The sequence below is a fragment of the Accipiter gentilis genome, unplaced genomic scaffold (genome assembly GCF_929443795.1).
Source record: "Accipiter gentilis unplaced genomic scaffold, bAccGen1.1, whole genome shotgun sequence".
NCBI lineage: Eukaryota > Metazoa > Chordata > Aves > Accipitriformes > Accipitridae > Astur > Astur gentilis.
Genome location: NW_026061101.1, coordinates 446,944 through 474,168, shown reverse-complemented (window position 1 = coordinate 474,168; position 27,225 = coordinate 446,944).

Below are 27,225 nucleotides of genomic sequence, written 5' to 3'. Positions count from 1 at the left end.
CCACTGCAGCCTATCCACAGGCACAACAGCACTGGGGATCTCTGCTTTCCCAGAGACTCAGCATGTCACACTGCTTGTTCGCGCCAGAAACTTTTTCTGAAAAGGCAAACGTCTGGCTCCTTCTCCCACAAGGAAGCTGCCAGCCCTGAAATCTCTTGCAGGTCTGCACTATCCCACTGCAGCCTATCCACAGGCACAACAGCACTGGGGATCTCTGCTTTCCCAGAGACTCAGCATGTCACACTGCTTGTTCGCAGCAGAAACTTTTTCTGAATAGGCAAACGTCTGGCTCCTTCTCCCACAAGGAAGCTGCCAGCCCTGAAATCTCTTGCAGGTCTGCACTATCCCTCTGCAGACAATCTTTAGCCGCAGCAGCACTGGGGATCTCTGCTTTCCCAGAGACCCAGCATGTCACAGTGCTCGCTCTCGGCAGAATCTTTTTTAAAAAGGCAAACGTCTGGCTTCTTCTCCCACAAGGAAGCTGCCAGCCCTGAAAGATCTTGCTGGTCTTCACTATCCCACTGCAGCCTATCCACAGGCACAACAGCACTGGGGATCTCTGCTTTCCCAGAGACTCAGCATGTCACCCTGCTTGTTCACAGCAGAAACATTTCTGAAAAGGCAAACGTCTGGCTCCTTCTCCCACAAGGAAGCTGCCAGCCCTGAAATCTCTTGCAGGTCTGCACTATCCCACTGCAGCCAATCTTTAGCCGCAGCAGCACTGGGGATCTCTGCTTTCCCAGAGACTCAGCATGTCACATTGCTTGTTCGCGGCAGAAACTTTTTCTGAAAAGGCAAACGTCCGGCTCCTTCCCCCACAAGGAAGCTGCCAGCCCTGTAATCTCTTGCAGGTCTGCACTATCCCTCTGCAGCCTATCTTTAGCCGCAGCAGCACTGGGGATCTCTGCTTTCCCAGAGACCCAGCATGTCACAGTGCTCGCTCTCGGCAGAATTTTTTTAAAAAGGCAAACGTCTGGCTCCTTCTCCCACAAGGAAGCTGCCAGCCCTGAAATCTCTTGCAGGTCTGCACTATCCCTCTGCAGCCAATCTTTAGCCGCAGCAGCACTGGGGATCTCTGCTTTCCCAGAGACGCATCATGTCACGGTGCTCGCTCTCGGCAGAAACTTTTTCTGAAAAGGCAAACGTCCGGCTCCTTCTCCCACAAGGAAGCTGCCAGCCCTGAAATCTCTAGCAGGTCTGCACTATCCCACTGCAGCCTATCCACAGGCACAACAGCACTGGGGATCTCTGCTTTCCCAGAGACTCAGCATGTCACACTGCTTGTTCGCGGCAGAAACTTTTTCTGAAAAGGCAAACGTCTGGCTCCTTCTCCCACAAGGAAGCTGCCAGCCCTGAAAGACCTCGCTGGTCTTCACTATCCCTCTGCAGCCAATCTTTAGCCGCAGCAGCACTGGGGATCTCTGCTTTCCCAGAGACTCAGCATGTCACCGTGCTTGTTCGCGGCAGAAACTTTTTCTGAAAAGGCAAACGTCTGACTCCTTCTCCCACAAGGAAGCTGCCAGCCCTGAAAGATCTTGCTGGTCTTCACTATCCCACTGCAGCCTATCCACAGGCACAACAGCACTGGGGATCTCTGCTTTCCCAGAGACTCAGCATGTCACACTGCTTGTTCGCGGCAGAAACTTTTTCTGAAAAGGCAAACGTCTGACTCCTTCTCCCACAAGGAAGCTGCCAGCCCTGAAAGATCTTGCTGGTCTTCACTATCCCACTGCAGCCTATCCACAGGCACAACAGCACTGGGGATCTCTGCTTTCCCAGAGACTCAGCATGTCACACTGCTTGTTCGCGGCAGAAACTTTTTCTGAAAAGGCAAACGTCTGACTCCTTCTCCCACAAGGAAGCTGCCAGCCCTGAAAGATCTTGCTGGTCTTCACTATCCCACTGCAGCCTATCCACAGGCACAACAGCACTGGGGATCTCTGCTTTCCCAGAGACTCAGCATGTCACCGTGCTTGTTCGCAGCAGAAACTTTTTCTGAAAAGGCAAACGTCTGGCTCCTTCTCCCACAAGGAAGCTGCCAGCCCTGAAATCTCTTGCAGGTCTGCACTATCCCACTGCAGCCTATCCACAGGCACAACAGCACTGGGGATCTCTGCTTTCCCAGAGACTCAGCATGTCACACTGCTTGTTCGCGGCAGAAACTTTTTCTGAAAAGGCAAACGTCTGGCTCCTTCTCCCACAAGGAAGCTGCCAGCCCTGAAATCACTTGCAGGTCTGCACTATCCCTCTGCAGCCAATCTTTAGCCGCAGCAGCACTGGGGATCTCTGCTTTCCCAGAGACTCAGCATGTCACACTGCTTGTTCGCGGCAGAAACTTTTTCTGAAAAGGCAAACGTCTGGCTCCTTCTCCCACAAGGAAGCTGCCAGCCCTGAAATCTCTTGCAGGTCTGCACTATCCCTCTGCAGCCAATCTTTAGCCGCAGCAGCACTGGGGATCTCTGCTTCCCCAGAGACCCAGCATGTCACAGTGCTCCCTCTCGGCAGAAAATTTTTAAAAAGGCAAACGTCTGGCTCCTTCTCCCACAAGGAAGCTGCCAGCCCTGAAAGATCTTGCTGGTCTTCACTATCCCACTGCAGCCTATCCACAGGCACAACAGCACTGGGGATCTCTGCTTTCCCAGAGACTCAGCATGTCACACTGCTTGTTCGCGCCAGAAACTTTTTCTGAAAAGGCAAACGTCTAGCTCCTTCTCCCACAAGGAAGCTGCCAGCCCTGAAAGATCTTGCTGGTCTTCACTATCCCACTGCAGCCTATCCACAGGCACAACAGCACTGGGGATCTCTGCTTTCCCAGAGACTCAGCATGTCACGGTGCTTGTTCGCGGCAGAAACTTTTTCTGAAAAGGCAAACGTCTGGCTCCTTCTCCCACAAGGAAGCTGCCAGCCCTGAAATCTCTTGCAGGTCTTCACTAATCCCTCTGCAGCCTATCTTTAGCCGCAGCAGCACTGGGGATCTCTGCTTTCCCAGAGACTCAGCATGTCACCGTGCTTGTTCGCGGCAGAAACTTTTTTAAAAAGGCAAACGTCTGGCTCCTTCTCCCACAAGGAAGCTGCCAGCCCTGAAAGATCTGCTGGTCTTCACCGCCCACTGCAACCTATCCACAGGCACAACAGCACTGGGGATCTCTGCTTTCCCTGAGACTCAGCATGTCACACTACTTGTTCGCAGCAGAAACTTATTCTGAAAAGACAAACGTCTGGCTCTTTCTCCCACAAGGAAGCTGCCAGCCCTGAAATCTCTTGCAGGTCTGCACTATCCCACTGCAGCCTATCCACAGGCACAACAGCACTGGGGATCTCTGCTTTCCCAGAGACTCAGCATGTCACACTGCTTGTTCGCGCCAGAAACTTTTTCTGAAAAGGCAAACGTCTGGCTCCTTCTCCCACAAGGAAGCTGCCAGCCCTGAAATCTCTTGCAGGTCTGCACTATCCCACTGCAGCCTATCCACAGGCACAACAGCACTGGGGATCTCTGCTTTCCCAGAGACTCAGCATGTCACACTGCTTGTTCGCAGCAGAAACTTTTTCTGAATAGGCAAACGTCTGGCTCCTTCTCCCACAAGGAAGCTGCCAGCCCTGAAATCTCTTGCAGGTCTGCACTATCCCTCTGCAGACAATCTTTAGCCGCAGCAGCACTGGGGATCTCTGCTTTCCCAGAGACCCAGCATGTCACAGTGCTCGCTCTCGGCAGAATCTTTTTTAAAAAGGCAAACGTCTGGCTTCTTCTCCCACAAGGAAGCTGCCAGCCCTGAAAGATCTTGCTGGTCTTCACTATCCCACTGCAGCCTATCCACAGGCACAACAGCACTGGGGATCTCTGCTTTCCCAGAGACTCAGCATGTCACACTGCTTGTTCACAGCAGAAACATTTCTGAAAAGGCAAACGTCTGGCTCCTTCTCCCACAAGGAAGCTGCCAGCCCTGAAATCTCTTGCAGGTCTGCACTATCCCACTGCAGCCAATCTTTAGCCGCAGCAGCACTGGGGATCTCTGCTTTCCCAGAGACTCAGCATGTCACATTGCTTGTTCGCGGCAGAAACTTTTTCTGAAAAGGCAAACGTCCGGCTCCTTCCCCCACAAGGAAGCTGCCAGCCCTGTAATCTCTTGCAGGTCTGCACTATCCCTCTGCAGCCTATCTTTAGCCGCAGCAGCACTGGGGATCTCTGCTTTCCCAGAGACCCAGCATGTCACAGTGCTCGCTCTCGGCAGAATTTTTTTAAAAAGGCAAACGTCTGGCTCCTTCTCCCACAAGGAAGCTGCCAGCCCTGAAATCTCTTGCAGGTCTGCACTATCCCTCTGCAGCCAATCTTTAGCCGCAGCAGCACTGGGGATCTCTGCTTTCCCAGAGACGCATCATGTCACGGTGCTCGCTCTCGGCAGAAACTTTTTCTGAAAAGGCAAACGTCCGGCTCCTTCTCCCACAAGGAAGCTGCCAGCCCTGAAATCTCTAGCAGGTCTGCACTATCCCACTGCAGCCTATCCACAGGCACAACAGCACTGGGGATCTCTGCTTTCCCAGAGACTCAGCATGTCACACTGCTTGTTCGCGGCAGAAACTTTTTCTGAAAAGGCAAACGTCTGGCTCCTTCTCCCACAAGGAAGCTGCCAGCCCTGAAAGACCTCGCTGGTCTTCACTATCCCTCTGCAGCCAATCTTTAGCCGCAGCAGCACTGGGGATCTCTGCTTTCCCAGAGACTCAGCATGTCACCGTGCTTGTTCGCGGCAGAAACTTTTTCTGAAAAGGCAAACGTCTGACTCCTTCTCCCACAAGGAAGCTGCCAGCCCTGAAAGATCTTGCTGGTCTTCACTATCCCACTGCAGCCTATCCACAGGCACAACAGCACTGGGGATCTCTGCTTTCCCAGAGACTCAGCATGTCACACTGCTTGTTCGCGGCAGAAACTTTTTCTGAAAAGGCAAACGTCTGACTCCTTCTCCCACAAGGAAGCTGCCAGCCCTGAAAGATCTTGCTGGTCTTCACTATCCCACTGCAGCCTATCCACAGGCACAACAGCACTGGGGATCTCTGCTTTCCCAGAGACTCAGCATGTCACCGTGCTTGTTCGCGGCAGAAACTTTTTCTGAAAAGGCAAACGTCTGACTCCTTCTCCCACAAGGAAGCTGCCAGCCCTGAAAGATCTTGCTGGTCTTCACTATCCCACTGCAGCCTATCCACAGGCACAACAGCACTGGGGATCTCTGCTTTCCCAGAGACTCAGCATGTCACACTGCTTGTTCGCGGCAGAAACTTTTTATGAATAGGCAAACGTCTGACTCCTTCTCCCACAAGGAAGCTGCCAGCCCTGAAATCTCTTGCAGGCCTGCACTATCCCACTGCAGCCAATCTTTAGCCGCAGCAGCACTGGGGATCTCTGCTTTCCCAGAGACCCAGCATGTCACAGTGCTCGCTCTCGGCAGAATTTTTTTAAAAAGGCAAACGTCTGGCTCCTTCTCCCACAAGGAAGCTGCCAGCCCTGAAATCTCTTGCAGGTCTGCACTATCCCACTGCAGCCTATCCACAGGCACAACAGCACTGGGGATCTCTGCTTTCCCAGAGACTCAGCATGTCACACTGCTTGTTCGCGGCAGAAACTTTTTCTGAAAAGGCAAACGTCTGACTCCTTCTCCCACAAGGAAGCTGCCAGCCCTGAAAGACCTCGCTGGTCTTCACTATCCCTCTGCAGCCAATCTTTAGCCGCAGCAGCACTGGGGATCTCTGCTTTCCCAGAGACTCAGCATGTCACGGTGCTTGTTCGCGGCAGAAACTTTTTTTAAAAAGGCAAACGTCTGGCTCCTTCTCCCACAAGGAAGCTGCCAGCCCTGAAAGATCTTGCTGGTCTTCACTATCCCACTGCAGCCTATCCACAGGCACAACAGCACTGGGGATCTCTGCTTTCCCAGAGACTCAGCATGTCACGGTGCTTGTTCGCGGCAGAAACGTTTTCTGAAAAGGCAAATGTCTGGCTCCTTCTCCCACAAGGAAGCTGCCAGCCCTGAAATCTCTTGCAGGTCTTCACTATCCCTCTGCAGACAATCTTTAGCCGCAGCAGCACTGGGGATCTCTGCTTTCCCAAAGACTCAGCATGTCACACTGCTTGTTCGCGGCAGAAACTTTTTCTGAATAGGCAAACGTCTGACTCCTTCTCCCACAAGGAAGCTGCCAGCCCTGAAATCTCTTGCAGGTCTGCACTATCCCTCTGCAGCCAATCTTTACCCGCAGCAGCACTGGGGATCTCTGCTTCCCCAGAGACCCAGCATGTCACAGTGCTCCCTCTCGGCAGAAACTTTTTCTCAAAAGACAAACGTCTGACTCCTTCTCCCACAAGGAAGCTGCCAGCCCTGAAATACCTCGCTGGTCTTCACTATCCCACTGCAGCCTATCCACAGGCACAACAGCACTGGGGATCTCTGCTTTCCCAGAGACTCAGCATGTCACACTGCTTGTTCGCGGCAGAAACTTTTTCTGAAAAGGCAAACGTCTGGCTCCTTCTCCCACAAGGAAGCTGCCAGCCCTGAAATCTCTTGCAGGTCTGCACTATCCCACTGCAGCCTATCCACAGGCACAACAGCACTGGGGATCTCTGCTTTCCCAGAGACTCAGCATGTCACACTGCTTGTTCGCGGCAGAAACTTTTTCTGAAAAGGCAAACGTCTGGCTCCTTCTCCCACAAGGAAGCTGCCAGCCCTGAAAGATCTTGCTGGTCTTCACTATTCCACTGCAGCCTATCCACAGGCACAACAGCACTGGGGATCTCTGCTTTCCCAGAGACTCAGCATGTCACACTGCTTGTTCGCAGCAGAAACTTTTTCTGAAAAGGCAAACGTCTGGCTCCTTCTCCCACAAGGAAGCTGCCAGCCCTGAAAGATCTTGCTGGTCTGCACTATCCCACTGCAGCCAATCTTTAGCAGCAGAAGCACTGCGGATCTCTGCTTTCCCAAAGACTCAGCATGTCACACTGCTTGTTCGCGGCAGAAACTTTTTCTGAATAGGCAAACGTCTGACTCCTTCTCCCACAAGGAAGCTGCCAGCCCTGAAATCTCTTGCAGGTCTGCACTATCCCACTGCAGCCAATCTTTAGCAGCAGAAGCACTGGGGATCTCTGCTTTCCCAGAGACTCAGCATGTCACGCTGCTTGTTCGCAGCAGAAACTTTTTTAAAAAGGCAAACGTCTGGCTCCTTTTCCCACAAGGATGCTGCCAGCCCTGAAAGATCTTGCTGGTCTTCACTATCCCACTGCAGCCTATCCACAGGCACAACAGCACTGGGGATCTCTGCTTTCCCAGAGACTCAGCATGTCACACTGCTTGTTCGCGGCATAAACTTTTTCTCAAAAGACAAACGTCTGACTCCTTCTCCCACAAGGAAGCTGCCAGCCCTGAAAGACCTCGCTGGTCTTCACTATCCCTCTGCAGCCTATCTTTAGCCGCAGCAGCACTGGGGATCTCTGCTTTCCCAGAGACCCAGCATGTCACGGTGCTCGCTCTCGGCAGAAACTTTTTCTGAAAAGGCAAACGCCTGGCTCCTTCTCCCACAAGGAAGCTGCCAGCCCTGAAATCTCTTGCAGGCCTGCACTATCCCACTGCAGCCTATCCACAGGCACAACAGCACTGGGGATCTCTGCTTTCCCAGAGACTCAGCATGTCACACTGCTTGTTCGCAGAAGAAACTTTTTCTGAAAAGGCAAACGTCTGGCTCCTTCTCCCACAAGGAAGCTGCCAGCCCTGAAAGATCTTGCTGGTCTTCACTATCCCACTGCAGCCTATCCACAGGCACAACAGCACTGGGGATCTCTGCTTTCCCAGAGACTCAGCATGTCACACTGCTTGTTCGCAGCAGAAACTTTTTCTGAAAAGGCAAACGTCTGGCTCCTTCTCCCACAAGGAAGCTGCCAGCCCTGAAATCTCTTGCTGGTCTGCACTATCCCACTGCAGCCAATCTTTAGCAGCAGAAGCACTGGGGATCTCTGCTTTCCCAGAGACTCAGCATGTCACACTGCTTGTTCGCGGCAGAAACTTTTTCTCAAAAGACAAACGTCTGACTCCTTCTCCCACAAGGAAGCTGCCAGCCCTGAAAGACCTCGCTGGTCTTCACTATCCCTCTGCAGCCTATCTTTAGCCGCAGCAGCACTGGGGATCTCTGCTTTCCCAGAGACCCAGCATGTCACGGTGCTCGCTCTCGGCAGAAACTTTTTCTGAAAAGGCAAACGTCTGGCTCCTTCTCCCACAAGGAAGCTGCCAGCCCTGAAATCTCTTGCAGGTCTGCACTATCCCTCTGCAGCCTATCAACAGGCACAACAGCACTGGGGATCTCTGCTTTCCCAGAGACTCAGCATGTCACACTGCTTGTTCGCAGAAGAAACTTTTTCTGAAAAGGCAAACGTCTGGCTCCTTCTCCCACAAGGAAGCTGCCAGCCCTGAAAGATCTTGCTCGTCTTCACTATCCCACTGCAGCCTATCCACAGGCACAACAGCACTGGGGATCTCTGCTTTCCCAGAGACTCAGCATGTCACACTTCTTGTTCGCGGCAGAAACTTTTTCTGAAAAGGCAAATGTCTGGCTCCTTCTCCCACAATGAAGCTGCCAGCCCTGAAATCTCTTGCAGGTCTGCACTATCCCTCTGCAGACAATCTTTAGTCGCAGCAGCACTGGGGATCTCTGCTTTTCCAGAGACCCAGCATGTCACAGTGCTCGCTCTCGGCAGAAACTTTTTTAAAAAGGCAAACGTCTGGCTCCTTCTCCCACAAGGAAGCTGCCAGCCCTGAAAGATCTTGCTGGTCTTCACTATCCCACTGCAGCCTATCCACAGGCACAACAGCACTGGGGATCTCTGCTTTCCCAGAGACTCAGCATGTCACACTGCTTGTTCGCAGCAATAACTTTTTCTGAAAAGGCAAACGTCTGGCTCCTTCTCCCACAAGGAAGCTGCCAGCCCTGAAATCTCTTGCAGGTCTGCACTATCCCACTGCAGCCTATCCACAGGCACAACAGCACTGGGGATCTCTGCTTTCCCAGAGACTCAGCATGTCACGGTGCTCGCTCTCGGCAGAAACTTTTTTAAAAAGGCAAACGTCTGGCTCCTTCTCCCACAAGGAAGCTGCCAGCCCTGAAAGATCTTGCTGGTCTTCACTATCCCACTGCAGCCTATCCACAGGCACAACAGCACTGGGGATCTCTGCTTTCCCAGAGACTCAGCATGTCACACTGCTTGTTCGCAGCAGAAACTTTTTCTGAAAAGGCAAACGTCTGGCTCCTTCTCCCACAAGGAAGCTGCCAGCCCTGAAATCTCTTGCAGGTCTGCACTATCCCTCTGCAGCCAATCTTTAGCCGCAGCAGCACTGGGGATCTCTGCTTTCCCAGAGACTCAGCATGTCACGGTGCTTGTTCGCGGCAGAAACTTTTTCTGAAAAGGCAAACGTCTGGCTCCTTCTCCCACAAGGAAGCTGCCAGCCCTGAAAGATCTTGCTGGTCTTCACTATCCCACTGCAGCCTATCCACAGGCACAACAGCACTGGGGATCTCTGCTTTCCCAGAGACTCAGCATGTCACGGTGCTTGTTCGCGGCAGAAACGTTTTCTGAAAAGGCAAATGTCTGGCTCCTTCTCCCACAAGGAAGCTGCCAGCCCTGAAATCTCTTGCAGGTCTGCACTATCCCTCTGCAGACAATCTTTAGCCGCAGCAGCACTGGGGATCTCTGCTTTCCCAAAGACTCAGCATGTCACACTGCTTGTTCGCGGCAGAAACTTTTTCTGAAAAGGCAAATGTCTGGCTCCTTCTCCCACAAGGAAGCTGCCAGCCCTGAAAGATCTTGCTCGTCTTCACTATCCCACTGCAGCCTATCCACAGGCACAACAGCACTGGGGATCTCTGCTTTCCCAGAGACTCAGCATGTCACACTGCTTGTTCGCAGCAGAAACTTTTTCTGAAAAGGCAAATGTCTGGCTCCTTCTCCCACAAGGAAGCTGCCAGCCCTGAAATCTCTTGCAGGTCTGCACTATCCCTCTGCAGACAATCTTTAGCCGCAGCAGCACTGGGGATCTCTGCTTTTCCAGAGACCCAGCATGTCACAGTGCTCGCTCTCGGCAGAAACTTTTTTAAAAAGGCAAACGTCTGGCTCCTTCTCCCACAAGGAAGCTGCCAGCCCTGAAATACCTCGCTGGTCTTCACTATCCCACTGCAGCCTATCCACAGGCACAACAGCACTGGGGATCTCTGCTTTCCCAGAGACTCAGCATGTCACACTGCTTGTTCGCAGCAGAAACTTTTTCTGAAAAGGCAAACGTCTGGCTCCTTCTCCCACAAGGAAGCTGCCAGCCCTGAAAGATCTTGCTGGTCTTCACTATCCCTCTGCAGCCAATCTTTAGCCGCAGCAGCAGTGGGGATCTCTGCTTTCCCAGAGACTCAGCATGTCACGGTGCTTGTTCGCAGCAGAAACTTTTTTTAAAAAGGCAAACGTCTGGCTCCTTCTCCCACAAGGAAGCTGCCAGCCCTGAAAGATCTTGCTGGTCTTCACTATCCCACTGCAGCCTATCCACAGGCACAACAGCACTGGGGATCTCTGCTTTCCCAGAGACTCAGCATGTCACACTGCTTGTTCGCAGCAGAAACTTTTTCTGAAAAGGCAAACGTCTGGCTCCTTCTCCCACAAGGAAGCTGCCAGCCCTGAAATCTCTTGCTGGTCTGCACTATCCCACTGCAGCCAATCTTTAGCAGCAGAAGCACTGGGGATCTCTGCTTTCCCAGAGACTCAGCATGTCACGGTGCTTGTTCGCGGCAGAAACTTTTTCTGAATAGGCAAACGTCTGACTCCTTCTCCCACAAGGAAGCTGCCAGCCCTGAAATCTCTTGCAGGTCTGCACTATCCCACTGCAGCCAATCTTTAGCAGCAGAAGCACTGGGGATCTCTGCTTTCCCAGAGACTCAGCATGTCACGCTGCTTGTTCGCAGCAGAACCTTTTTTTAAAAAGGCAAACGTCTGGCTCCTTTTCCCACAAGGATGCTGCCAGCCCTGAAAGATCTTGCTGGTCTTCACTATCCCACTGCAGCCTATCCACAGGCACAACAGCACTGGGGATCTCTGCTTTCCCAGAGACTCAGCATGTCACACTGCTTGTTCGCGGCAGAAACTTTTTCTCAAAAGACAAACGTCTGACTCCTTCTCCCACAAGGAAGCTGCCAGCCCTGAAAGACCTCGCTGGTCTTCACTATCCCTCTGCAGCCTATCTTTAGCCGCAGCAGCACTGGGGATCTCTGCTTTCCCAGAGACCCAGCATGTCACGGTGCTCGCTCTCGGCAGAAACTTTTTCTGAAAAGGCAAACGTCTGGCTCCTTCTCCCACAAGGAAGCTGCCAGCCCTGAAATCTCTTGCAGGTCTGCACTATCCCTCTGCAGCCTATCCACAGGCACAACAGCACTGGGGATCTCTGCTTTCCCAGAGACTCAGCATGTCACACTGCTTGTTCGCAGAAGAAACTTTTTCTGAAAAGGCAAACGTCTGGCTCCTTCTCCCACAAGGAAGCTGCCAGCCCTGAAAGATCTTGCTCGTCTTCACTATCCCACTGCAGCCTATCCACAGGCACAACAGCACTGGGGATCTCTGCTTTCCCAGAGACTCAGCATGTCACACTGCTTGTTCGCGGCAGAAACTTTTTCTGAAAAGGCAAATGTCTGGCTCCTTCTCCCACAATGAAGCTGCCAGCCCTGAAATCTCTTGCAGGTCTGCACTATCCCTCTGCAGACAATCTTTAGTCGCAGCAGCACTGGGGATCTCTGCTTTTCCAGAGACCCAGCATGTCACAGTGCTCGCTCTCGGCAGAAACTTTTTTAAAAAGGCAAACGTCTGGCTCCTTCTCCCACAAGGAAGCTGCCAGCCCTTAAAGATCTTGCTGGTCTTCACTATCCCACTGCAGCCTATCCACAGGCACAACAGCACTGGGGATCTCTGCTTTCCCAGAGACTCAGCATGTCACACTGCTTGTTCGCAGCAATAACTTTTTCTGAAAAGGCAAACGTCTGGCTCCTTCTCCCACAAGGAAGCTGCCAGCCCTGAAATCTCTTGCAGGTCTGCACTATCCCACTGCAGCCTATCCACAGGCACAACAGCACTGGGGATCTCTGCTTTCCCAGAGACTCAGCATGTCACGGTGCTCGCTCTCGGCAGAAACTTTTTTAAAAAGGCAAACGTCTGGCTCCTTCTCCCACAAGGAAGCTGCCAGCCCTGAAAGATCTTGCTGGTCTTCACTATCCCACTGCAGCCTATCCACAGGCACAACAGCACTGGGGATCTCTGCTTTCCCAGAGACTCAGCATGTCACACTGCTTGTTCGCAGCAGAAACTTTTTCTGAAAAGGCAAACGTCTGGCTCCTTCTCCCACAAGGAAGCTGCCAGCCCTGAAATCTCTAGCAGGTCTGCACTATGCCTCTGCAGCCAATCTTTAGCCGCAGCAGCACTGGGGATCTCTGCTTTCCCAGAGACTCAGCATGTCACGGTGCTTGTTCGCGGCAGAAACTTTTTCTGAAAAGGCAAACGTCTGGCTCCTTCTCCCACAAGGAAGCTGCCAGCCCTGAAAGATCTTGCTGGTCTTCACTATCCCACTGCAGCCTATCCACAGGCACAACAGCACTGGGGATCTCTGCTTTCCCAGAGACTCAGCATGTCACGGTGCTTGTTCGCGGCAGAAACGTTTTCTGAAAAGGCAAATGTCTGGCTCCTTCTCCCACAAGGAAGCTGCCAGCCCTGAAATCTCTTGCAGGTCTGCACTATCCCTCTGCAGACAATCTTTAGCCGCAGCAGCACTGGGGATCTCTGCTTTTCCAGAGACCCAGCATGTCACAGTGCTCGCTCTCGGCAGAAACTTTTTTAAAAAGGCAAACGTCTGGCTCCTTCTCCCACAAGGAAGCTGGCAGCCCTGAAAGATCTTGCTGGTCTTCCCTATCCCTCTGCAGCCTATCTTTAGCCGCAGCAGCAGTGGGGATCTCTGCTTTCCCAGAGACTCAGCATGTCACGGTGCTTGTTCGCAGCAGAACCTTTTTTTAAAAAGGCAAACGTCTGGCTCCTTCTCCCACAAGGAAGCTGCCAGCCCTGAAAGATCTTGCTGGTCTTCACTATCCCTCTGCAGCCAATCTTTAGCCGCAGCAGCAGTGGGGATCTCTGCTTTCCCAGAGACTCAGCATGTCACGGTGCTTGTTCGCAGCAGAAACTTTTTTTAAAAAGGCAAACGTCTGGCTCCTTCTCCCACAAGGAAGCTGCCAGCCCTGAAAGATCTTGCTGGTCTTCACTATCCCACTGCAGCCTATCCACAGGCACAACAGCACTGGGGATCTCTGCTTTCCCAGAGACTCAGCATGTCACACTGCTTGTTCGCAGCAGAAACTTTTTCTGAAAAGGCAAACGTCTGGCTCCTTCTCCCACAAGGAAGCTGCCAGCCCTGAAATCTCTTGCAGGTCTGCACTATCCCACTGCAGCCAATCTTTAGCAGCAGAAGCACTGGGGATCTCTGCTTTCCCAGAGACTCAGCATGTCACGCTGCTTGTTCGCAGCAGAACCTTTTTTTAAAAAGGCAAACGTCTGGCTCCTTTTCCCACAAGGATGCTGCCAGCCCTGAAAGATCTTGCTGGTCTTCACTATCCCACTGCAGCCTATCCACAGGCACAACAGCACTGGGGATCTCTGCTTTCCCAGAGACTCAGCATGTCACACTGCTTGTTCGCGGCAGAAACTTTTTCTCAAAAGACAAACGTCTGACTCCTTCTCCCACAAGGAAGCTGCCAGCCCTGAAAGACCTCGCTGGTCTTCACTATCCCTCTGCAGCCTATCTTTAGCCGCAGCAGCACTGGGGATCTCTGCTTTCCCAGAGACCCAGCATGTCACGGTGCTCGCTCTCGGCAGAAACTTTTTCTGAAAAGGCAAACGTCTGGCTCCTTCTCCCACAAGGAAGCTGCCAGCCCTGAAATCTCTTGCAGGTCTGCACTATCCCTCTGCAGCCTATCCACAGGCACAACAGCACTGGGGATCTCTGCTTTCCCAGAGACTCAGCATGTCACACTGCTTGTTCGCGGCAGAAACTTTTTCTGAATAGGCAAACGTCTGGCTCCTTCTCCCACAAGGAAGCTGCCAGCCCTGAAAGATCTTGCTCGTCTTCACTATCCCACTGCAGCCTATCCACAGGCACAACAGCACTGGGGATCTCTGCTTTCCCAGAGACTCAGCATGTCACACTGCTTGTTCGCGGCAGAAACTTTTTCTGAAAAGGCAAATGTCTGGCTCCTTCTCCCACAATGAAGCTGCCAGCCCTGAAATCTCTTGCAGGTCTGCACTATCCCTCTGCAGACAATCTTTAGTCGCAGCAGCACTGGGGATCTCTGCTTTTCCAGAGACCCAGCATGTCACAGTGCTCGCTCTCGGCAGAAACTTTTTTAAAAAGGCAAACGTCTGGCTCCTTCTCCCACAAGGAAGCTGCCAGCCCTTAAATATCTTGCTGGTCTTCACTATCCCACTGCAGCCTATCCACAGGCACAACAGCACTGGGGATCTCTGCTTTCCCAGAGACTCAGCATGTCACACTGCTTGTTCGCAGCAGAAACTTTTTCTGAAAAGGCAAACGTCTGGCTCCTTCTCCCACAAGGAAGCTGCCAGCCCTGAAATCTCTAGCAGGTCTGCACTATGCCTCTGCAGCCAATCTTTAGCCGCAGCAGCACTGGGGATCTCTGCTTTCCCAGAGACTCAGCATGTCACGGTGCTTGTTCGCGGCAGAAACTTTTTCTGAAAAGGCAAACGTCTGGCTCCTTCTCCCACAAGGAAGCTGCCAGCCCTGAAAGATCTTGCTGGTCTTCACTATCCCACTGCAGCCTATCCACAGGCACAACAGCACTGGGGATCTCTGCTTTCCCAGAGACTCAGCATGTCACGGTGCTTGTTCGCGGCAGAAACGTTTTCTGAAAAGGCAAATGTCTGGCTCCTTCTCCCACAAGGAAGCTGCCAGCCCTGAAATCTCTTGCAGGTCTGCACTATCCCTCTGCAGACAATCTTTAGCCGCAGCAGCACTGGGGATCTCTGCTTTTCCAGAGACCCAGCATGTCACAGTGCTCGCTCTCGGCAGAAACTTTTTTAAAAAGGCAAACGTCTGGCTCCTTCTCCCACAAGGAAGCTGCCAGCCCTGAAATACCTCGCTGGTCTTCACTATCCCACTGCAGCCTATCCACAGGCACAACAGCACTGGGGATCTCTGCTTTCCCAGAGACTCAGCATGTCACACTGCTTGTTCGCAGCAGAAACTTTTTCTGAAAAGGCAAACGTCTGGCTCCTTCTCCCACAAGGAAGCTGCCAGCCCTGAAAGATCTTGCTGGTCTTCACTATCCCTCTGCAGCCAATCTTTAGCCGCAGCAGCAGTGGGGATCTCTGCTTTCCCAGAGACTCAGCATGTCACGGTGCTTGTTCGCAGCAGAAACTTTTTTTAAAAAGGCAAACGTCTGGCTCCTTCTCCCACAAGGAAGCTGCCAGCCCTGAAAGATCTTGCTGGTCTTCACTATCCCACTGCAGCCTATCCACAGGCACAACAGCACTGGGGATCTCTGCTTTCCCAGAGACTCAGCATGTCACACTGCTTGTTCGCAGCAGAAACTTTTTCTGAAAAGGCAAACGTCTGGCTCCTTCTCCCACAAGGAAGCTGCCAGCCCTGAAATCTCTTGCTGGTCTGCACTATCCCACTGCAGCCAATCTTTAGCAGCAGAAGCACTGGGGATCTCTGCTTTCCCAGAGACTCAGCATGTCACGGTGCTTGTTCGCGGCAGAAACTTTTTCTGAATAGGCAAACGTCTGACTCCTTCTCCCACAAGGAAGCTGCCAGCCCTGAAATCTCTTGCAGGTCTGCACTATCCCACTGCAGCCAATCTTTAGCAGCAGAAGCACTGGGGATCTCTGCTTTCCCAGAGACTCAGCATGTCACGCTGCTTGTTCGCAGCAGAACCTTTTTTTAAAAAGGCAAACGTCTGGCTCCTTTTCCCACAAGGATGCTGCCAGCCCTGAAAGATCTTGCTGGTCTTCACTATCCCACTGCAGCCTATCCACAGGCACAACAGCACTGGGGATCTCTGCTTTCCCAGAGACTCAGCATGTCACACTGCTTGTTCGCGGCAGAAACTTTTTCTCAAAAGACAAACGTCTGACTCCTTCTCCCACAAGGAAGCTGCCAGCCCTGAAAGACCTCGCTGGTCTTCACTATCCCTCTGCAGCCTATCTTTAGCCGCAGCAGCACTGGGGATCTCTGCTTTCCCAGAGACCCAGCATGTCACGGTGCTCGCTCTCGGCAGAAACTTTTTCTGAAAAGGCAAACGTCTGGCTCCTTCTCCCACAAGGAAGCTGCCAGCCCTGAAATCTCTTGCAGGTCTGCACTATCCCACTGCAGCCTATCCACAGGCACAACAGCACTGGGGATCTCTGCTTTCCCAGAGACTCAGCATGTCACACTGCTTGTTCGCAGAAGAAACTTTTTCTGAAAAGGCAAACGTCTGGCTCCTTCTCCCACAAGGAAGCTGCCAGCCCTGAAAGATCTTGCTCGTCTTCACTATCCCACTGCAGCCGATCCACAGGCACAACAGCACTGGGGATCTCTGCTTTCCCAGAGACTCAGCATGTCACACTGCTTGTTCGCAGCAGAAACATTTTCTGAAAAGGCAAACGTCTGGCTCCTTCTCCCACAAGGAAGCTGCCAGCCCTGAAATCTCTTGCTGGTCTGCACTATCCCACTGTAGCCAATGTTTAGCAGCAGAAGCACTGGGGATCTCTGCTTTCCCAGAGACTCAGCATGTCACACTGCTTGTTCGCGGCAGAAACTTTTTCTGAATAGGCAAACGTCTGACTCCTTCTCCCACAAGGAAGCTGCCAGCCCTGAAATCTCTTGCAGGTCTGCACTATCCCACTGCAGCCAATCTTTAGCAGCAGAAGCACTGGGGATCTCTGCTTTCCCAGAGACTCAGCATGTCACGCTGCTTGTTCGCAGCAGAAACTTTTTTAAAAAGGCAAACGTCTGGCTCCTTTTCCCACAAGGATGCTGCCAGCCCTGAAAGATCTTGCTGGTCTTCACTATCCCACTGCAGCCTATCCACAGGCACAACAGCACTGGGGATCTCTGCTTTCCCAGAGACTCAGCATGTCACACTGCTTGTTCGCAGAAGAAACTTTTTCTGAAAAGGCAAACGTCTGGCTCCTTCTCCCACAAGGAAGCTGCCAGCCCTGAAAGATCTTGCTCGTCTTCACTATCCCACTGCAGCCGATCCACAGGCACAACAGCACTGGGGATCTCTGCTTTCCCAGAGACTCAGCATGTCACACTGCTTGTTCGCAGCAGAAACATTTTCTGAAAAGGCAAACGTCTGGCTCCTTCTCCCACAAGGAAGCTGCCAGCCCTGAAATCTCTTGCTGGTCTGCACTATCCCACTGTAGCCAATGTTTAGCAGCAGAAGCACTGGGGATCTCTGCTTTCCCAGAGACTCAGCATGTCACACTGCTTGTTCGCGGCAGAAACTTTTTCTGAAAAGGCAGACGTCTGGCTACTTCTCCCACAAGGAAGCTGCCAGCCCTGAAATCTCTTGCAGGTCTGCACTATCCCTCTGCAGCCAATCTTTAGCCGCAGCAGCACTGGGGATCTCTGCTTTCCCAGAGACCCAGCATGTCACAGTGCTCGCTCTCGGCAGAATCTTTTTTAAAAAGGCAAACGTCTGGCTCCTTCTCCCACAAGGAAGCTGCCAGCCCTGAAAGATCTTGCTGGTCTTCACTATCCCACTGCAGCCTATCCACAGGCACAACAGCACTGGGGATCTCTGCTTTCCCAGAGACTCAGCATGTCACACTGCTTGTTCGCAGCAGAAACTTTTTATGAAAAGGCAAACGTCTGGCTCCTTCTCCCACAAGGAAGCTGCCAGCCCTGAAATCTCTTGCAGGTCTGCACTATCCCACTGCAGCCTATCCACAGGCACAACAGCACTGGGGATCTCTGCTTTCCCAGAGACTCAGCATGTCACACTGCTTGTTCGCGGCAGAAACTTTTTCTGAAAAGGCAAACGTCTGGCTCCTTCCCCCACAAGGAAGCTGCCAGCCCTGTAATCTCTTGCAGGTCTTCACTAATCCCTCTGCAGCCTATCTTTAGCCGCAGCAGCAGTGGGGATCTCTGCTTTCCCAGAGACTCAGCATGTCACGGTGCTTGTTCGCGGCAGAAACTTTTTTTAAAAAGGCAAACGTCTGGCTCCTTCTCCCACAAGGAAGCTGCCAGCCCTGAAAGATCTTGCTGGTCTTCATTATCCCACTGCAGCCTATCCACAGGCACAACAGCACTGGGGATCTCGGCTTTCCCAGAGACTCAGCATGTCACACTGCTTGTTCACGGCAGAAACTTTTTCTCAAAAGGCAAACGTCTGGCTACTTCTCCCACAAGGAAGCTGCCAGCCCTGAAATCTCTTGCAGGTCTGCACTATCCCACTGCAGCCTATCCACAGGCACAACAGCACTGGGGATCTCTGCTTTCCCAGAGACTCAGCATGTCACCGTGCTTGTTCGCGGCAGAAACTTTTTCTGAAAAGACAAACGTCTGGCTCCTTCTCCCACAAGGAAGCTGCCAGCCCTGAAAGATCTTGCTGGTCTTCACTATCCCTCTGCAGCCTATCTTTAGCCGCAGCAGCACTGTGGATCTCTGCTTTCCCAGAGACTCAGCATGTCACGGTGCTCGCTCTCGGCAGAAACTTTTTTAAAAAGGCAAACGTCTGGCTCCTTCTCCCACAAGGAAGCTGCCAGCCCTGTTATCTCTTGCAGGTCTTCACTAATCCCTCTGCAGCCTATCTTTAGCCGCAGCAGCACTGGGGATCTCTGCTTTCCCAGAGACTCAGCATGTCACACTGCTTGTTCGCGGCAGAAACTTTTTCTGAAAAGGCAGACGTCTGGCTACTTCTCCCACAAGGAAGCTGCCAGCCCTGAAATCTCTTGCAGGTCTGCACTATCCCACTGCAGCCAATCTTTAGCAGCAGAAGCACTGGGGATCTCTGCTTTCCCAGAGACTCAGCATGTCACGCTGCTTGTTCGCAGCAGAACCTTTTTTTAAAAAGGCAAACGTCTGGCTCCTTTTCCCACAAGGATGCTGCCAGCCCTGAAAGATCTTGCTGGTCTTCACTATCCCACTGCAGCCTATCCACAGGCACAACAGCACTGGGGATCTCTGCTTTCCCAGAGACTCAGCATGTCACACTGCTTGTTCGCGGCAGAAACTTTTTCTCAAAAGACAAACGTCTGACTCCTTCTCCCACAAGGAAGCTGCCAGCCCTGAAAGACCTCGCTGGTCTTCACTATCCCTCTGCAGCCTATCTTTAGCCGCAGCAGCACTGGGGATCTCTGCTTTCCCAGAGACCCAGCATGTCACGGTGCTCGCTCTCGGCAGAAACTTTTTCTGAAAAGGCAAACGTCTGGCTCCTTCTCCCACAAGGAAGCTGCCAGCCCTGAAATCTCTTGCAGGTCTGCACTATCCCACTGCAGCCTATCCACAGGCACAACAGCACTGGGGATCTCTGCTTTCCCAGAGACTCAGCATGTCACACTGCTTGTTCGCAGAAGAAACTTTTTCTGAAAAGGCAAACGTCTGGCTCCTTCTCCCACAAGGAAGCTGCCAGCCCTGAAAGATCTTGCTCGTCTTCACTATCCCACTGCAGCCGATCCACAGGCACAACAGCACTGGGGATCTCTGCTTTCCCAGAGACTCAGCATGTCACACTGCTTGTTCGCAGCAGAAACATTTTCTGAAAAGGCAAACGTCTGGCTCCTTCTCCCACAAGGAAGCTGCCAGCCCTGAAATCTCTTGCTGGTCTGCACTATCCCACTGTAGCCAATGTTTAGCAGCAGAAGCACTGGGGATCTCTGCTTTCCCAGAGACTCAGCATGTCACACTGCTTGTTCGCGGCAGAAACTTTTTCTGAATAGGCAAACGTCTGACTCCTTCTCCCACAAGGAAGCTGCCAGCCCTGAAATCTCTTGCAGGTCTGCACTATCCCACTGCAGCCAATCTTTAGCAGCAGAAGCACTGGGGATCTCTGCTTTCCCAGAGACTCAGCATGTCACGCTGCTTGTTCGCAGCAGAAACTTTTTTAAAAAGGCAAACGTCTGGCTCCTTTTCCCACAAGGATGCTGCCAGCCCTGAAAGATCTTGCTGGTCTTCACTATCCCACTGCAGCCTATCCACAGGCACAACAGCACTGGGGATCTCTGCTTTCCCAGAGACTCAGCATGTCACACTGCTTGTTCGCAGAAGAAACTTTTTCTGAAAAGGCAAACGTCTGGCTCCTTCTCCCACAAGGAAGCTGCCAGCCCTGAAAGATCTTGCTCGTCTTCACTATCCCACTGCAGCCGATCCACAGGCACAACAGCACTGGGGATCTCTGCTTTCCCAGAGACTCAGCATGTCACACTGCTTGTTCGCAGCAGAAACATTTTCTGAAAAGGCAAACGTCTGGCTCCTTCTCCCACAAGAAAGCTGCCAGCCCTGAAATCTCTTGCTGGTCTGCACTATCCCACTGTAGCCAATATTTAGCAGCAGAAGCACTGGGGATCTCTGCTTTCCCAGAGACTCAGCATGTCACACTGCTTGTTCGCGGCAGAAACTTTTTCTGAAAAGGCAGACGTCTGGCTACTTCTCCCACAAGGAAGCTGCCAGCCCTGAAATCTCTTGCAGGTCTGCACTATCCCTCTGCAGCCAATCTTTAGCCGCAGCAGCACTGGGGATCTCTGCTTTCCCAGAGACCCAGCATGTCACAGTGCTCGCTCTCGGCAGAATCTTTTTTAAAAAGGCAAACGTCTGGCTCCTTCTCCCACAAGGAAGCTGCCAGCCCTGAAAGATCTTGCTGGTCTTCACTATCCCACTGCAGCCTATCCACAGGCACAACAGCACTGGGGATCTCTGCTTTCCCAGAGACTCAGCATGTCACACTGCTTGTTCGCAGCAGAAACTTTTTATGAAAAGGCAAACGTCTGGCTCCTTCTCCCACAAGGAAGCTGCCAGCCCTGAAATCTCTTGCAGGTCTGCACTATCCCACTGCAGCCTATCCACAGGCACAACAGCACTGGGGATCTCTGCTTTCCCAGAGACTCAGCATGTCACACTGCTTGTTCGCGGCAGAAACTTTTTCTGAAAAGGCAAACGTCTGGCTCCTTCCCCCACAAGGAAGCTGCCAGCCCTGTAATCTCTTGCAGGTCTTCACTAATCCCTCTGCAGCCTATCTTTAGCCGCAGCAGCAGTGGGGATCTCTGCTTTCCCAGAGACTCAGCATGTCACGGTGCTTGTTCGCGGCAGAAACTTTTTTTAAAAAGGCAAACGTCTGGCTCCTTCTCCCACAAGGAAGCTGCCAGCCCTGAAAGATCTTGCTGGTCTTCATTATCCCACTGCAGCCTATCCACAGGCACAACAGCACTGGGGATCTCGGCTTTCCCAGAGACTCAGCATGTCACACTGCTTGTTCACGGCAGAAACTTTTTCTCAAAAGGCAAACGTCTGGCTACTTCTCCCACAAGGAAGCTGCCAGCCCTGAAATCTCTTGCAGGTCTGCACTATCCCACTGCAGCCTATCCACAGGCACAACAGCACTGGGGATCTCTGCTTTCCCAGAGACTCAGCATGTCACCGTGCTTGTTCGCGGCAGAAACTTTTTCTGAAAAGACAAACGTCTGGCTCCTTCTCCCACAAGGAAGCTGCCAGCCCTGAAAGATCTTGCTGGTCTTCACTATCCCTCTGCAGCCTATCTTTAGCCGCAGCAGCACTGTGGATCTCTGCTTTCCCAGAGACTCAGCATGTCACGGTGCTCGCTCTCGGCAGAAACTTTTTTAAAAAGGCAAACGTCTGGCTCCTTCTCCCACAAGGAAGCTGCCAGCCCTGTTATCTCTTGCAGGTCTTCACTAATCCCTCTGCAGCCTATCTTTAGCCGCAGCAGCACTGGGGATCTCTGCTTTCCCAGAGACTCAGCATGTCACACTGCTTGTTCGCGGCAGAAACTTTTTCTGAAAAGGCAAACGTCTGGCTCCTTCTCCCACAAGGAAGCTGCCAGCCCTGAAAGATCTTGCTGGTCTTCACTATCCCTCTGCAGCCAATCTTTAGCCGCAGCAGCAGTGGGGATCTCTGCTTTCCCAGAGACTCAGCATGTCACGGTGCTTGTTCGCAGCAGAAACTTTTTTTAAAAAGGCAAACGTCTGGCTCCTTCTCCCACAAGGAAGCTGCCAGCCCTGAAAGATCTTGCTGGTCTTCACTATCCCACTGCAGCCTATCCACAGGCACAACAGCACTGGGGATCTCTGCTTTCCCAGAGACTCAGCATGTCACACTGCTTGTTCGCAGAAGAAACTTTTTCTGAAAAGGCAAACGTCTGGCTCCTTCTCCCACAAGGAAGCTGCCAGCCCTGAAAGATCTTGCTCGTCTTCACTATCCCACTGCAGCCGATCCACAGGCACAACAGCACTGGGGATCTCTGCTTTCCCAGAGACTCAGCATGTCACACTGCTTGTTCGCAGCAGAAACATTTTCTGAAAAGGCAAACGTCTGGCTCCTTCTCCCACAAGGAAGCTGCCAGCCCTGAAATCTCTTGCTGGTCTGCACTATCCCACTGTAGCCAATGTTTAGCAGCAGAAGCACTGGGGATCTCTGCTTTCCCAGAGACTCAGCATGTCACACTGCTTGTTCGCGGCAGAAACTTTTTCTGAAAAGGCAGACGTCTGGCTACTTCTCCCACAAGGAAGCTGCCAGCCCTGAAATCTCTTGCAGGTCTGCACTATCCCTCTGCAGCCAATCTTTAGCCGCAGCAGCACTGGGGATCTCTGCTTTCCCAGAGACCCAGCATGTCACAGTGCTCGCTCTCGGCAGAAACTTTTTCTGAAAAGGCAAACGTCTGGCTCCTTCCCCCACAAGGAAGCTGCCAGCCCTGTAATCTCTTGCAGGTCTTCACTAATCCCTCTGCAGCCTATCTTTAGCCGCAGCAGCAGTGGGGATCTCTGCTTTCCCAGAGACTCAGCATGTCACGGTGCTTGTTCGCGGCAGAAACTTTTTTTAAAAAGGCAAACGTCTGGCTCCTTCTCCCACAAGGAAGCTGCCAGCCCTGAAAGATCTTGCTGGTCTTCATTATCCCACTGCAGCCTATCCACAGGCACAACAGCACTGGGGATCTCGGCTTTCCCAGAGACTCAGCATGTCACACTGCTTGTTCACGGCAGAAACTTTTTCTCAAAAGGCAAACGTCTGGCTACTTCTCCCACAAGGAAGCTGCCAGCCCTGAAATCTCTTGCAGGTCTGCACTATCCCACTGCAGCCTATCCACAGGCACAACAGCACTGGGGATCTCTGCTTTCCCAGAGACTCAGCATGTCACCGTGCTTGTTCGCGGCAGAAACTTTTTCTGAAAAGACAAACGTCTGGCTCCTTCTCCCACAAGGAAGCTGCCAGCCCTGAAAGATCTTGCTGGTCTTCACTATCCCTCTGCAGCCTATCTTTAGCCGCAGCAGCACTGTGGATCTCTGCTTTCCCAGAGACTCAGCATGTCACGGTGCTCGCTCTCGGCAGAAACTTTTTTAAAAAGGCAAACGTCTGGCTCCTTCTCCCACAAGGAAGCTGCCAGCCCTGTTATCTCTTGCAGGTCTTCACTAATCCCTCTGCAGCCTATCTTTAGCCGCAGCAGCACTGGGGATCTCTGCTTTCCCAGAGACTCAGCATGTCACACTGCTTGTTCGCGGCAGAAACTTTTTCTGAAAAGGCAAACGTCTGGCTCCTTCTCCCACAAGGAAGCTGCCAGCCCTGAAAGATCTTGCTGGTCTTCACTATCCCTCTGCAGCCAATCTTTAGCCGCAGCAGCAGTGGGGATCTCTGCTTTCCCAGAGACTCAGCATGTCACGGTGCTTGTTCGCAGCAGAAACTTTTTTTAAAAAGGCAAACGTCTGGCTCCTTCTCCCACAAGGAAGCTGCCAGCCCTGAAAGATCTTGCTGGTCTTCACTATCCCACTGCAGCCTATCCACAGGCACAACAGCACTGGGGATCTCTGCTTTCCCAGAGACTCAGCATGTCACACTGCTTGTTCGCAGAAGAAACTTTTTCTGAAAAGGCAAACGTCTGGCTCCTTCTCCCACAAGGAAGCTGCCAGCCCTGAAAGATCTTGCTCGTCTTCACTATCCCACTGCAGCCGATCCACAGGCACAACAGCACTGGGGATCTCTGCTTTCCCAGAGACTCAGCATGTCACACTGCTTGTTCGCAGCAGAAACATTTTCTGAAAAGGCAAACGTCTGGCTCCTTCTCCCACAAGGAAGCTGCCAGCCCTGAAATCTCTTGCTGGTCTGCACTATCCCACTGTAGCCAATGTTTAGCAGCAGAAGCACTGGGGATCTCTGCTTTCCCAGAGACTCAGCATGTCACACTGCTTGTTCGCGGCAGAAACTTTTTCTGAAAAGGCAGACGTCTGGCTACTTCTCCCACAAGGAAGCTGCCAGCCCTGAAATCTCTTGCAGGTCTGCACTATCCCTCTGCAGCCAATCTTTAGCCGCAGCAGCACTGGGGATCTCTGCTTTCCCAGAGACCCAGCATGTCACAGTGCTCGCTCTCGGCAGAATCTTTTTTAAAAAGGCAAACGTCTGGCTCCTTCTCCCACAAGGAAGCTGCCAGCCCTGAAAGATCTTGCTGGTCTTCACTATCCCACTGCAGCCTATCCACAGGCACAACAGCACTGGGGATCTCTGCTTTCCCAGAGACTCAGCATGTCACACTGCTTGTTCGCAGCAGAAACTTTTTATGAAAAGGCAAACGTCTGGCTCCTTCTCCCACAAGGAAGCTGCCAGCCCTGAAATCTCTTGCAGGTCTGCACTATCCCACTGCAGCCTATCCACAGGCACAACAGCACTGGGGATCTCTGCTTTCCCAGAGACTCAGCATGTCACACTGCTTGTTCGCGGCAGAAACTTTTTCTGAAAAGGCAAACGTCTGGCTCCTTCCCCCACAAGGAAGCTGCCAGCCCTGTAATCTCTTGCAGGTCTTCACTAATCCCTCTGCAGCCTATCTTTAGCCGCAGCAGCAGTGGGGATCTCTGCTTTCCCAGAGACTCAGCATGTCACGGTGCTTGTTCGCGGCAGAAACTTTTTTTAAAAAGGCAAACGTCTGGCTCCTTCTCCCACAAGGAAGCTGCCAGCCCTGAAAGATCTTGCTGGTCTTCATTATCCCACTGCAGCCTATCCACAGGCACAACAGCACTGGGGATCTCGGCTTTCCCAGAGACTCAGCATGTCACACTGCTTGTTCACGGCAGAAACTTTTTCTCAAAAGGCAAACGTCTGGCTACTTCTCCCACAAGGAAGCTGCCAGCCCTGAAATCTCTTGCAGGTCTGCACTATCCCACTGCAGCCTATCCACAGGCACAACAGCACTGGGGATCTCTGCTTTCCCAGAGACTCAGCATGTCACCGTGCTTGTTCGCGGCAGAAACTTTTTCTGAAAAGACAAACGTCTGGCTCCTTCTCCCACAAGGAAGCTGCCAGCCCTGAAAGATCTTGCTGGTCTTCACTATCCCTCTGCAGCCTATCTTTAGCCGCAGCAGCACTGTGGATCTCTGCTTTCCCAGAGACTCAGCATGTCACGGTGCTCGCTCTCGGCAGAAACTTTTTTAAAAAGGCAAACGTCTGGCTCCTTCTCCCACAAGGAAGCTGCCAGCCCTGTTATCTCTTGCAGGTCTTCACTAATCCCTCTGCAGCCTATCTTTAGCCGCAGCAGCACTGGGGATCTCTGCTTTCCCAGAGACTCAGCATGTCACACTGCTTGTTCGCGGCAGAAACTTTTTCTGAAAAGGCAAACGTCTGGCTCCTTCTCCCACAAGGAAGCTGCCAGCCCTGAAAGATCTTGCTGGTCTTCACTATCCCTCTGCAGCCAATCTTTAGCCGCAGCAGCAGTGGGGATCTCTGCTTTCCCAGAGACTCAGCATGTCACGGTGCTTGTTCGCAGCAGAAACTTTTTTTAAAAAGGCAAACGTCTGGCTCCTTCTCCCACAAGGAAGCTGCCAGCCCTGAAAGATCTTGCTGGTCTTCACTATCCCACTGCAGCCTATCCACAGGCACAACAGCACTGGGGATCTCTGCTTTTCCAGAGACTCAGCATGTCACACTGCTTGTTCGCAGCAGAAACTTTTTCTGAAAAGGCAAACGTCTGGCTCCTTCTCCCACAAGGAAGCTGCCAGCCCTGAAATCTCTTGCTGGTCTGCACTATCCCACTGCAGCCAATCTTTAGCAGCAGAAGCACTGGGGATCTCTGCTTTCCCAGAGACTCAGCATGTCACGGTGCTTGTTCGCGGCAGAAACTTTTTCTGAAAAGGCAAACGTCTGACTCCTTCTCCCACAAGGAAGCTGCCAGCCCTGAAATCTCTTGCAGGTCTGCACTATCCCACTGCAGCCAATCTTTAGCAGCAGAAGCACTGGGGATCTCTGCTTTCCCAGAGACTCAGCATGTCACGCTGCTTGTTCGCAGCAGAACCTTTTTTTAAAAAGGCAAACGTCTGGCTCCTTTTCCCACAAGGATGCTGCCAGCCCTGAAAGATCTTGCTGGTCTTCACTATCCCACTGCAGCCTATCCACAGGCACAACAGCACTGGGGATCTCTGCTTTCCCAGAGACTCAGCATGTCACACTGCTTGTTCGCGGCAGAAACTTTTTCTCAAAAGACAAACGTCTGACTCCTTCTCCCACAAGGAAGCTGCCAGCCCTGAAAGACCTCGCTGGTCTTCACTATCCCTCTGCAGCCTATCTTTAGCCGCAGCAGCACTGGGGATCTCTGCTTTCCCAGAGACCCAGCATGTCACGGTGCTCGCTCTCGGCAGAAACTTTTTCTGAAAAGGCAAACGTCTGGCTCCTTCTCCCACAAGGAAGCTGCCAGCCCTGAAATCTCTTGCAGGTCTGCACTATCCCACTGCAGCCTATCCACAGGCACAACAGCACTGGGGATCTCTGCTTTCCCAGAGACTCAGCATGTCACACTGCTTGTTCGCAGAAGAAACTTTTTCTGAAAAGGCAAACGTCTGGCTCCTTCTCCCACAAGGAAGCTGCCAGCCCTGAAAGATCTTGCTCGTCTTCACTATCCCACTGCAGCCGATCCACAGGCACAACAGCACTGGGGATCTCTGCTTTCCCAGAGACTCAGCATGTCACACTGCTTGTTCGCAGCAGA